A 13,781-nucleotide genomic window follows, 5' to 3' on the forward strand; every position below is an offset into this window, starting at 1 on the left:
AAGTGGAAATGTAAGATAGCGTCAACTGCTGCTAATGCATCACAGGCACTGCGCAAGCAGGCTAACAGGCTAATGCTAACGTGAGTTCCAATCGGACATCTTTCACGCCGCCGTCATGAGGACTGAGACAGTCTGGAATTAATGAGGTGCTCCTCTAGGAAACAGGAGTTTAGAGAAACGGTGACTTATTGAGGCGAGGGACGTTTCACAAAACTAATTTCTCTGCCTTAACTGATTTTAATCACAACTTGTTGGATATTCTAAAACAAAAGTGCTCAGACACAGTCAACATTTAGCACAATTTATGGCTATGTCGAGCTCAACATATCTTATTAACTTTTGAAACCTTTAAACCTTCATAATATTTAAGGCTACGTTCAGATGGCAAAACTATTTTTGCATTTTTCTTAAAATAACTTTTTTTTTTCAAAATGATGTCCGTTCCCACAGAATTGTTGGTTTTCATTTTGGGCCACTAGTGTGTCGTCGGTTGTTTCTATAATGAAAGCCTGTTTGAAGGGTAGGAGTAAATACGTTTTTACGTCTTCCTCCTTTTCATTAACGCAAATGTAGATTGTGGATTGTGTTGTTTCTATTGTTTTTGTTTATTCATTTGACTGTTTATTTTTTTCTTCATTTTTTTCTGTTTGTAGGTTGGAAATAAAGAACAATTCAATTGGAAATTCAATTCAAAAGCACACACATGCGGGCAGAGAGCAGTACACCACAAGCATGAACAGTGGTGAGGACACAGACATTGGTATGGACAGACGACCATGTTGTTATGGTGACTCTCAACTATAAAACCTCCAAGTCCCAGAAGAATATGGCCTGGGAGTCGTGACACTCTAGAGGCAAACATTGTTGTTATTGGGTGTAGAAAATCTATTTACATTAAAGTCATTTGAAAACACTTGGAGACCTCTCCTTAATTATAAAGACTCTCTGACATCTTTGTCTGATGCTAATGACTGAGCGCGCCCCCTCTTTTTTTTTTTAAAATGTATAATTTTTTTAATTATTTATTTAGTTTTTTCGTGTATTACTTAAATGTACTTTGTATCATTGATGTGTCCTTGACCGTTGTGTACTGACAATTGCTCTCCTGTGGGTTGTATATGAGGGTGGGGGAGGGAGGGAAGAAGAGAATTGGGGTAAAAAACAAAAAGGAAATGTTTTTCTTTTTCCTGCATTACACTGTATTGTTTTTGGCAACCTGTGAAACCACTTCCAATAAAAAAAAAGAAAAAAAGAAAAACTATTCACTATGGCTGTGGGGCGCATGCGCAGTAGCAGTGTTTCAGAAAAGTTAAGTTTTCCTCCGTTTATACAGAGACAGAATGGAGCCGTTTTCAAGAAGTTATGTTTTCAGTGGCTCCGACCACCCAGAACGCAATAAAAGTTGTGCGTTTTTACTTGAAATCGTTGTGAAAGTAGTTGTTGCAAGGTCATTGTCAAAGGTGAGGCGCATCATCGTCTCAGACCGGACAGGATACTGGAGGTGCTTGAATCAAATCAAACTCGCCAAACTTCTGTCTTACAGAAACATTATTGTAAAAAACAACAAAGCTAATGATTCCTGTTGTGGCAGAAACAAGGAATTAAAAAAAAAAAAAAAAAAAACTATATGGAGATGGGTTGTTGCAACTGATTTAAAGCAAAAAAAAAAGTAAAATGTGGAAGACATACATAGAAATAAAACCTTTTATTAAATCTAAGCAGGTGATTAGCAACATTGAGTGAAAGCGACCAACTTACCTGACCTTCTTAAATCCAAGAAATTACACATCTAACAGTGTAGAGAGAGAATGTAGATTTCAAGGGACGTGGAGCCATAAATCATCATGTGGAACAAGAGCCTTGGCGTTATAAGGGTAATATAGCAGATTAAAATCTTGCTCACAAAGCTTGGTGGAATGCGGGGGGGGGGGGGTCATGACCCACTGGGTCCGTGGTCAGTAGTGGCAGGAGAGAGGTGATGGCGTCCTGCCTGCTGGGTGTTCTACTCCATGGGAGACGAGTGGGTGTTTGGAGTCAAGGTGGCAGAGCGCTGGGTGTTGGAGATCAGAATGTTGCCATTGCTATGACAGAGGCATTTGTACGTATTTCCTTGCACACACTGCTCATAAAATGGGATATTTTCACTTTTGCTGCAGTCCAAACACATGCACCTGAGGTTAATCTGTGACTATGAAGCTCTCTTAAAAGTGAATGTGCATGCGTTTGTGTGTTCACCCTCGGATGGACTGGCGGCCTGTTAAGTGTGTGCCATGGAGTTAGATGATTGGGGCAGTAGTAGTGTACAGTTCTGTTATTGTCTTGCAGGGGTCAATCAAAAATATGGGAATTCACTGGCATCAATATCGAGGATTGAACTAGGTCAATGGCGACAACACGACATTTCAGCACTTTGTCATACCTGCCTAAAACAATTCTGCAGGCGTGTGTGCAAAGAAACACTGGGAGGTTTTATATCAGCAAATATTATTCAGGTTGTACTCGCACCAACGAAAGAAATTATATCCAGACAGTTTGTCTACAATTACTTGGATTGCAAGCTGGCGACTCAGATTTCCCAGAAAAACTCTTCAGGGAAAACCCCTGCAACATGAGAGACACTGGCTTCCCTTCAATGCTCTTCAGCCACCGTTCAACTAGGGCCACCGCTTACAAGACCAGAGCACATTTACCTGAAAAGGCAACGTTAGAAAAAGACGTCTCCATTATAAAATGCTAATCGTGGCTGTAATGATTACGATCAAAAAGGATCTTCAAGAGACTGCAAACTGCCTCCCTTCCACTTCTACATCAAATCACAGCCGTCTGATCAAAAACATCACCGCCAGGCGAGCCACAATTCGCTTCACTCTTGTTTTTAGCAAAAATAAAAAGAACGACCTCAGACTCTGTGACCACCTGAAGCTGCCCCGATCATTAACACGGGAGATTCTCTCTCAACATGAATGATTCTGTCAAGTCACACATTTAAAAACCTCTAAACATTGAGTCCGAGTGTTCTCATCAAAACAAAAACAACAACAACCTCACACTAGCCCCGAGGGTGCCTGTCCTCCAGCGGCCTAAATAGGTTAAAAACTGTAATGCTATGACTGAACAAGTGGTTTCATCACATGTTAATGCTATCCAGTCGATTTATTTAAAAGCTCATTTAAAAAAAGAAAAAAGGAAAAAAAAGAATAGGAAAAAAAAAGGAGAAAACATAAAATAGAATAAAAAAAAAAAAAGAAAAGCTCATTGCTCACTGGCTTTTAATACACCTTCAGACAGGGGACGTCTGATGTTGAGCATTACTGACTTGAGATTGGTTTCATGCCACGTCTCGACCAATGAGAGCATTGCAGGCGGGAATTAGGCCCTGAATACACAACATTTCAAGTGAAAACACTGTTTTTGTTCCAGAAATGTTTTGCTTCGCGCGGCAACGTTCTGAAAATATTTATTTACACAGAAATAGCGGAGATGCTGAAAATGATGTCGTTTTCATGTTGGGCCAGTAGTGGGTGCTGTTGGTTGTTTTTTGTAATATGACCACACACTCATGCCGGAACATTAACAATTAGCCAGTACACAGATATTCTTACGGACAGATGACAAAGTTGGATTGCTATTCCAGGTGACTCAACTATAAAACGACCAAGTCCCAAAGTCAAAACGCTACGAAAGGCTATTGTTTTCACTTGAAAACGTGGTCGTGGAAATGGGGCCTTAGATTGAGTATAGCTCGCCTGAACCACAAGCAAAAAAAACAAAGCAAACGGAGGTGACAGCTAATTTACCGTATCGGCCTAAATATAAGAAGTCATTGAGAAAAAGCTTTTTTAGACTACGCCTTTGTTTTAATGAAAACATGCATTTTCCCTTCTCAAATAAAGTTGATTAAAAAGAGAGAATTAACTTTACGGGGATGTACTATGTAACCTTTATGAACTTCCTGGTCACATGAAGCCTTAAAGTGCTTCTTATGAGCATCGTCGAGCCCCTGCAGCTCAGCCTTACAGAACACGATTACACAATCCTCAGGACAAATTGTCTTGGTTTAATTTCATACCAAGTCAACCCAAACCTGCTATTACTGTACCAAAACCATTTTGATGCCATCAACAAAATGCCAGGAAGATACAGAATTTCCTTTCTTATTGTACAAATCTCATAAATAGCATTGCAACCGACATCAAAGCTGAACGTTTTTTATTTTTGGTTAGCCGTTTGATGATATGCTTCACAGCCTCTGTTTTGATCGTATGATTCTTATATGGATGAAGAAAAAAATTCTTATTCTATATTGGCGGAAAATAGGCCATTTGCTTAATTTTTCTCGGTGATGAAATCAAGTTCAGCTAAAATTGTTAAACATAAAATAAACTGTACAAAATGGAAATCGAAATTAGATTGTTTTGAGAATAAACGAACTAATTATATTTCTTTCCTCTCACCTGCTTTTTTTGCTTTTGTTTCATCAGAATCAAAAACTGTGAAATTCTGAGAAAAACTATTGGAAATAAAGAAAGTCAAATCTACTGCTTTTAGCCCATTGGCTCTTTTTCAACACACATATGAGTAGTTATTACCTTGTGATGCTATTTTCAGGGGGAAAGTTACTGGCTACTATATAATGTTGATCAAAGAGAAACAATAAAATAAAAGCTCTCCTGATGGGAGGAAATTGTTGTGTAGAAAGATTTAGGGAAATCAAAGGAAGCACTGCTTGGCCTTGACCCAACATCTGGTTTCAAGGACCCAGTTTATCCACAAACCAAAACAGCACTTGCACATGCAAGGTACCAGTATACCTTTTGGATACTGGTCGAGTAAACATTCACTGCAGCACGTACGGACCACGGCGACTGACTTACACGCATTTCTTAATATTCGCCCAGCAGCCACAACTGAACATCTAAACGCAACTTGGTCAGTGGTGCGAGTATTGAATTGGCTTCAGCTCCCAGCGACACGGACCCGGAGCCTATTGAATAATAGTTTGGTTCAAAGGAAAGACCAGGAAAAAAGGCCGGCAAACCAGTTATGATGACAACTAATACTGTAATTGTTTTTTCAGAGGATGTTACCCTGTTTGCACACTGTGGTGGAGCGGTCCGGTCTTCTGCCTGATGGTGAGAATATTGTGGATTCAAGTCGAGGCCTGATTGGGGGGATTTTACATTTTCTCCCCCGTGTGCAGTTGTTTTTTTCTTTGAGGTCCACCCACAGTCCAACAGCATTTTGAGGTGGAATTGGTAACACTAAATAGCCTGTAGGTGTGATTGCTGTTGCGGTTGTTATGGAATATCAATCCAACTTGGTCCTCTGTCCATTCCAATGTCTGTTTTCTGGCCATTGTTAATGTTTATAGGACATTTCTCCGTGTGGATGATTCAGCCTTACTGCCTTTTACGCGTAAACGTGGAACTTTTCTGAAATGAAACCGCAAAAACGATACGTCATGTAACAGTAAACAGGCCCTCAATTTTTTCCTTGTGAACGAATGTGTCCATCTTATTTGATATACTATGTTGTGCTCAGACCGGTCCCAAGGAGGAACTGACGACATTCCAAGTTCAGAATTCCAAGACAAATGGAGCACGACATTATTAAATGAAGGGAAACGCTACACAACGTGAGTACTTACTGTTGAAGCCCTTCACCATATTATCTTTTGTTCAGTGGTGACACCGTCTCACAGCCTTTAAGAGGAAGTCAGGTGGCAGGAGTTCTAAAGCTTCAAAGTCACACCTATCTGTCATCGACTGTGCACACCCACATCATGGATTTGTGTCTTTCCAAACGAGACAGACACACTTAAGGACACTCGCACACCCACACGCAGCCCGACACGCACAAGAAAAACCGGCGAGTGCGCCGTCACATGAAGCCGAGTCCACGGACGTTCCTGCCAGAGGTGCGGCGCCGCTCATGTGTTGTTTCATATTTACAAAAGCCCGAGCTGAATAGACAGAGAGGAGGCTTGTGTGGCTTTGAGGAAGTGAACACATCCACTTCATTTCTCACCCTCCCTCTATCTGTCTGCCTCTGACATCCGCACTGTGGCCGCCTCCGCACACCAACGGAAACATCACGCTTACCATTAGATACAGTGAAAACTTTACGACCACACGACATGCACATTCACACAGTAAACATCTCAACACAATCTCTAAATTGTAAATGCATGGATACAGTTCATATTTTCCTTTCAAACATTCCAAGTCTAGCAAGTGTCGCATCACGAGGAAGAGCTGCATGTGTCGCAGTCCAGTAATTCATCCATACGTGTTGAATGAATGCAGTGGCTGTCCATTCAGAACAAACGCTTCGTACCACCAACATCCTTGCCCGCGCTGCCGTTTCAGCCCTGTGTTGGTGTTAAATTCGATAATTTATGCAGATATGCTGCTTCTGGGCCAAAGGTGTGGATTCAATCCTGATGGCAGACAAGACTGATTCCTAAAAATGTGTGAAAACAGGCAGATGAGGGCGGGATGATGGAGGAAGTGAAGCTGAGGAAGTGAGGCACATTTATTATGTAATGGATGGAGACGCACATTCGTTCCACAGTTTATTAGGTAAGCGGGTCTAAAATTACTTCAACACTGCTGCCATAAATCTTCCTTTCATGAATAATGTTGCCCTTTTTCAGAGCTTACACTTAAAGACAGGGATTATTAGGTTGGACAAAATTATATGTATTTTCAAAAAACACTCACATTTCCTTAAAATGTATTGCCATACACTAATCCAGAAAGTACATTTGACTTATTTTCTCGACAAAATGACACCAAGAGGCCAACACTGCTAACAACTGGGACAATCCGTTTCGATAAATCAAGAATATGTTGAATACATGAAGGCTTGGAGGAAAACCCATTGACAATATTGACGGAGAAAATCAGGTGATAAAGTATAAATGAAGGTTTGTAGCAACCAATAAGGGAATACCTGCCAATAAGTAATAACTTTGACCAATTCAGATGTTTTAAAGTCAATAATTTCCCAATAATGTAATTACAAATTTGAGCCAATATGGTAATACTATTTTACTAATAACAAAGTTGTTCCATTACCATTGGTTATTACACTTTTTAGGTAACATAAAATAAAGTTTTTGGAAATGTCATAAAAGCAGCTGATAATGTAAGAATAAGCTAGGATATAACTATCCGTCTCATATGGGTAAATTTGGTAAATTTCTTGGAAATAACATATTTAGTTTTGCCATTTCCTAATCAGAAAATCGGTATAGCGGATGACAGCTCATTCATTCATTGAGGATATATACTATGCAGCACTCTTACGTTATGGTTGAAATTTAGATTTTTCACCGTTTTATTACATTATTGGCAAGTTGTAGGTGGGATCGTGAAAATAGAGGAGGCGACCTTTAGAGGTCATAGTTATAATAAGCGCAACAAAGGTGCACAAAGACCAACAAAGGCTTTATTTAATTAAATCCAACCACAATATACTATGACAAACACTGTATACTGAAGAGGTATAACAGAAATCAATACATGTCTTCATGTTTTAATTTCTACATTTGGAAACGGTGTGCCGTGGTATTATTAATTACTTACTTACTTACTTACTGAAATTCGTCGTACCAAATGCTTGCATGTCACTGATAAGTTGTGGGGACATTTCAAAAGTTTTTAGATGCATTCATGTAAATGATGTAGGTGTAGCTTAATGGGCTTGGTGCTCAGTGTGATGGGGTTACAGGTGACCACTCGTGCTAAAAGTAGCTGTGGATGAAAGCGTCCTCTAAAAAGAAGTGGCTCGCTGCTCATTAAATATGGTCAAGCACCTGCAGTGTAGGCGTGGAAACAGGCTTTGTTGGCCATGAAGTGGACTTCTTATCTATTTTTTTTTTCTCTAAGCGACAGTCCACCATTAGACAGTCTCTTGTCTCTATTGGGAAAACGTCTCCAATCTATCTCCATCTTTTTAAGAGTGAGTCACGCCGGAGTCGTGATCTGGCTGAAAAGCCCTCATTGTAGACACAGCAGACTAATGTCCCTGATGAATGGGACGCAAACCCTTGATTAGTTTCTTTCCCGGGTCTTCGCTGTGGCGACACAGCTTAAAAATGTACTTCACCGGCATTGAATTCAAAACCCGAGGCAACAGATTCATGAGACCAGGGCACAATGTAAATACACAGCAGGTGATAAAACAATAGATTGCAGGTGATATAAGACAAGCGCACACGCTGCGTATGCGCAGGTGATGAGCGAACACGTAATCAGATCTCCGTTACAGCCGTCCAGGTGCTAATGTGATCATTCCAGCTCGCTTGTCATTTTGAAAAAGTGTCTGGTGTCCCTGTGCCCGCTTTTAAGAGGACAATCCACCCGCTTACATAATAACTTCATGCCGAAGATGAGTCAGCGTCATGAGACACAGAGGTTAAGGTTCCAGCAGCTTCTGCAAAAAGCAGCGAACTGATACAGCAGCAGAGCGGCCGAGGCAACAGACTCCCAAACACACATTTCAATACAGTGGGACTGTGGCGATCAACCAATCACATCTATTACTTGTATTCATCAGGGTGTTAATGCAGCAGTTTGTGAAGCTGACTCCAGCCCGAAATAAGAAAATAATTGAAAATAAAAACTGGATGACCGTTACAAAGAATTTAATTTTAAGACCATGGAAGTGCTGGCTTTTTTCAAGATCTGTGTGTCTTTTAGGCCTCATATACACAATAACATTTCAAGTTAAAACACTTTTTGTGTTTTCATTTTAGAAAAGACTCACATTTACAAGACAGCGTTCTGGAAATGATGTCTGCTTACACAGGAATGGCAGAAAAACTGAAAAAGATGTAGTCAGCATGTTGGGCCACTAGTGGGTGCTGTTGTTCATTTTTGTAATGAAGCCACACGCACGCGCAGGGAACAATATACTATAAACATTAACAATGGCGACGACACAGACATTTGTAATAGCAGATGATGAAGCTGGATTGCTATTTCAGGTGATTCTCAACTATAAAACTACCACGTCCCAGGAGATGGACTGGGAGTCATGACACTCTGGATTACGCCATTGTCGTCATTGTCCATCTACTCTGGCACGTGCAGAAGAATTATTTACCACAGCCGTGGTGCACTTGTGCAGTAGCAGCATTCCGGAAAAGTTGTGGAGTCCGGAGTTGGACCATTTTTAAAAAGGCAGTAATAAAGTTGTTTTTCCAGAGTCTACACTACAGTGTGAGCATTTTCAAAGAGTTGCGTTTTCACTCATTTACATGTAGACGGAGTCGAAGTGTTTTCGAAGAGTTCCACCTTGGGAGTCGTTTTTTAAAAAAGTAGCGTTTTCAGCACCTCCGAGCGCCGTTGCTGTGTAAATGGACAATCAAATCGCGACGTAAGTTTTGCGTTTTCACTTGAAGACATTGTCGCGAAAACAGATCTGATGAGTGAGTAGCGCAAACATGCTAACAAATAGCGAATTCCCCATTTTTAACATATTGAAAAAGACGCAAGCCAGGAAAAACCAAGCAGGTAAATGTTTTATACACATTGACAAAATGTGTGGTATACCTTCAAAAAATATCAATTTGCACAGATTTTAAATCAGATACAGCTGTTCTTGTAGCTAGATAACAGTGCGCGCGTGTGTGCGTGCGTGTGAGTGTGTGTGTTGACAGCAGGTCACCCCCTGTAACAGTGATGCTAGGCAGGCATGCTGAGGCGGAAACAAACGAGCATGTGTGGCAGTGTGGCCGTAATGCATGTGAGCAGGAAGCTATTAACATGGCATTACCAGACCAACCAGGGGCAGGAAATTAAATTTCACTGCCTCTGAGAAGGTTACGTCCTAGCCCTCCCCCATGGGGAGTAATTGATTAATACGGCTTTCCACAGCTCCTGTCCTCCCATACATTTTCTACCTTCATTGAGCTTAAAGTAAGAATTTGGCTTTGTCTTTTTTCATGCAGATAATTGAAATTACATTTTTTTTTAATGATACATTTTCCACAAGGACAAGTGTTGGGAAATGCAGCAGTGAGATCAATGTGGGAGTAATGTTTTTTTGTTTTTTTAAGTCTAGATATGCCAGAGAAGTCTTGTCTTTTACACCTAGAAGTTCACAAATTTGAGCATATATTGTATATAACTAATGTTCACAAAAACATACAGAAAAAAAGCAACGTGATTTTGCAAAAAGGAGGTGAATTTGTCATATTTCACACCCTGAATACTCAAAACAACTTCTTAAGGTAAATGCTATTTAAAAGATTGATATGAGTCTGTGTCTCAGCAATAAAATGGATTTCAAGCTGTCAGATATTCCCTGATGTGTTGCTACCAAACTAAACTGGAGCCTTCACAGACCTGGTTACATTTTGTAATGGCATGCATTCACAATGAGCGTGGGCAAAGAGCACAAGGTCATCATCAAAGCGATTGAGTGCACCATTTTTGGAAAATCAGAATCGGTTGTGCTCATATTTACACCACCATGTTTTTTGCCCCTGTGTGTAGAGGTTGTGAGATTTTATGGCTTAAGGTAAATTGGAAACTCAGATAAATGCTTGTTATTTGGCATTTAGTTGGACATACAAGAGAAAGACATTTCAATACAATCAAGGATAGCTAAAGTCAAAATGATAAGGCCTTGACACATTTAAAGGTTTTTTTTAATCATTACATGCAGAAGTTGGGTTTGGGCATAAAGTTGTAGGTAAAACTTCCCTCTGTATGTCTCATGACATTTTTCCTGTTAACTGACAGCAAACAACATCAAACACCGCGGGTTCATGGCAGGACTTTACTCACACCAAGATAAGGAGACAAAGCAAACATCACCTGCCCTCACCTGGATTATGAGGATGATAACAGGGCGCCACTCAACCGTTTCCACTAAACAAATACACCCAGTGAAAGTCAGAATTGAATGGCTCGAGGTGGGGAAGGGAAACAGTTTATCTCAAAAATTTAAATGGCAACATGTTTTTTTTTTTGTGCCTCTGCTGCAATTCACACCTGTGCATCAGAAAACACACTCTGACCAGGCACCAACACGCATTTCAGGGGAGCCGGCCACATGTGACGAGCCCTGACGCAGACTGCTTACACTTCCGTATCGTGCGTTTCAGGCTGACCGCTTGAGATTGGATTGTGTTACTACCTCTACGTCCCTTTTGCTAAATGGCCCGGTGTGCAGTTATGAGTCATCCAGCTTGTACTGGGTGGTATCCTCTGCCTCGGCGCAATGTCCTAAATGAAAATACGGTGGACACTGATGAAGTTGACGTATCGCGTATGACGTATTTTCCTGCAGCATGGTCAGATGCGTCCCTGACAACCTCGGGAAGTGGTTTGATAGAAAGAAACACATGTTAACGCCAGGTCTGAACGGGCCCAGAAAACACACAGTCTTCAGAGGGGATGTCCTCATAAGCACCGTTGCATGCGATCACACCCGATCCGTCGGTGTAGAGTACACAACCCAGACGTGATCACACCCATGCAAATACACCCACACACACGCCTCAGCTCTGTCCTGATGCCTGTAATTGTGTTTACCCTGTGGCAGGAGAAAATTGTATAACATGTTTGCCTGAAGCCGGCCCTTTGTGCTTGCAGGATTTCCACCTGTAACACCTGTTAGCGTAATCGAGAAAAATAGTCTCTGCTCTCATTAAATCTCGAGCTAAACATCCTGAATCCAGTTCAGCTATTTTAGTTAACCTCTGAATCAATGGCTTTGAAATTTTTTAAAATACGTCAATTAAAACCTGTGTTGTTTTTAAAAGCAACCTAACAAAAAAACATTGGAGACAACTGTACATGGACAAACCTTGCGCGTGAGGTCGATAAGTTTTCAGGAAGTTGTTTGTAATGGTACATATTCTGTACACAATTTCATAAAAATCTCCAATAGCGTGGTTCTTTACAAAGAGAAATCCGTAGGTCAAAAACCAAGCTGATTAAACTAGAATAATCGTCACAGTCGACACAGTTATTTCAGTTGGCATTAATGCAATGCCACTCTTAAGTGAAGAAAGTAGCTTTTTGCTGTCTTAAAACTTGCTATAAGTCACTGAATAACGTCATCACTCTATTTGCATTATTGGTGACGTTCATGAAATCGTATTGGCTGATGTGGCCGGAGAGACAAAAATCGCTCACTACCTGCTTTCACGAAAAAGTCCTGAAAAAATTGATTTTTTTTCTAGGGTTGCTATATGGGCAAAGTGTTAGAAGAAGGAGTCTGAATGCTTGCTGAATATAACCAGAATCACTAAGTTGATGACACCATTGATGTCCAGACAAATATATACATAACCGGAAGGTTGGCGGTTCGAATCCCACTTTATCAAAAGTCATTGTCATTGTGTCCTTGGGCAAGGCACTTTACCCACATTGCCTCATATGAATGGTGCATGAATGTTGGTGGTGGTCGGAGGGGCCGTTGGCGCAAAATGGCAGCCACGCCTCTGTCAGCATGCCCCAGGGCAGCAGTGGCTACAACGTAGCTTAGCATCGCTGGTGGGACTGGTGTGAATGAATAATGGTCTCTGTACGCGCTTTGAGTCAGTGTGAAAAAAGCCCTATATAAATCCAAGCCATTATTATTATTATTATTGTTATGAAGGACCGCAAATGACAATCTGAACCTTGTCGGTTATCTTTAATTGCTAATAATAATAATGTAATATAACTTGTGTTTAACAAATTGATAAACATAAAAATAAAAACAAGGATACATTAGTGCAGGACAACCCTTCTAACGTTCACAAATAATTTCTGGTGAACCAACTAGTTCAGCCAAATAATTCATTTTTGCCTACATGTTAAGAATTGTGTCAAGTTTAACAAAGTTACCTGAAGACGTCACAGAGATATTTCATCGACGAGAAACACGTCACGCAACAAACAAGCTTGCTTTTGACAATATAGGTAAGACTGTTAATGGATGTGATAAAAGTGGTTAAATAAAGAGAACAACTATTTATGTGGTGTGGTTATGAAATTGCAGCTTTTCCGAGAGAGTTGGGTCAAAAAAATCTTTTTTAATGGTTTGAGATAACCTTGAACTTTAGCTGGGAAAGGATACAACCTTTTTCTGGGTCAAAAGTTGGCGCCACAAAATGGGCGTAAAATGAATCAGCCTTTTCCTGCAGGATAGTTCTGGAGGACGGTCACGCTCACTGGAGCGTCAACATGAAACGGGTCTCTGCAAGTTCGCCCGTTCTTGGACAGATTTAATCAAACGTTGCACATGTGGACAGACTTCAAGAGAGATCTCTTAACTTACGATGCAAAGCAGAAGGCAACCGTTTGACTTTGGGTGCGCACTTTCAGCAAAACCAACAACAACTATTTAGGTCATCGATGTGAAATCGGCAGACTGGGGTCAGCCTCCACCCTGAAACTTTCAGTTCCCGTCTTTCATTGGCTCATGTATGTACAGTCAGAAACTCGAGTTCCTCTTATTTCAACGCTCATTTTTTCCCACCAGCCCCCCCCCCCCCCTTTTTTTTTTTTACTACACTTCCTCTTTGTACTTCCACTTTTCTCTCGATTACGTGACAAACTGCAGCCACTCCATTCTGTGATCCACTTTGTCTCTCGGTGTCCTCATAGTAAGTGTCCGACTTAACTTCGTTAAGAGAAAATAGGTTAGACAACTATTGCCGTCAGTACGTTAAACTATATTTCGAGAGGAGCAAGCTCACTCCAATACAATCGTAATAAACATCAAGGTCGACCTTTAAAGTACTGTTGATGTTTTATACCTTGATACCCCAACAA

General features: G+C 40.7%; 1 protein-coding gene across 1 annotated transcript in view; it reads right to left on the reverse strand.

The window, feature by feature from the left end:
* The window catches only part of poc1b (POC1 centriolar protein B), a 55,821-nt gene that overhangs the window by 5,170 nt on the left and 36,870 nt on the right, over window positions 1-13,781 (reverse strand). The window lies entirely within an intron of this gene.

Source organism: Lipophrys pholis (assembly GCF_963383615.2).
Source record: "Lipophrys pholis genome assembly, chromosome: 11".
NCBI classification, from domain to species: domain Eukaryota; kingdom Metazoa; phylum Chordata; class Actinopteri; order Blenniiformes; family Blenniidae; genus Lipophrys; species Lipophrys pholis.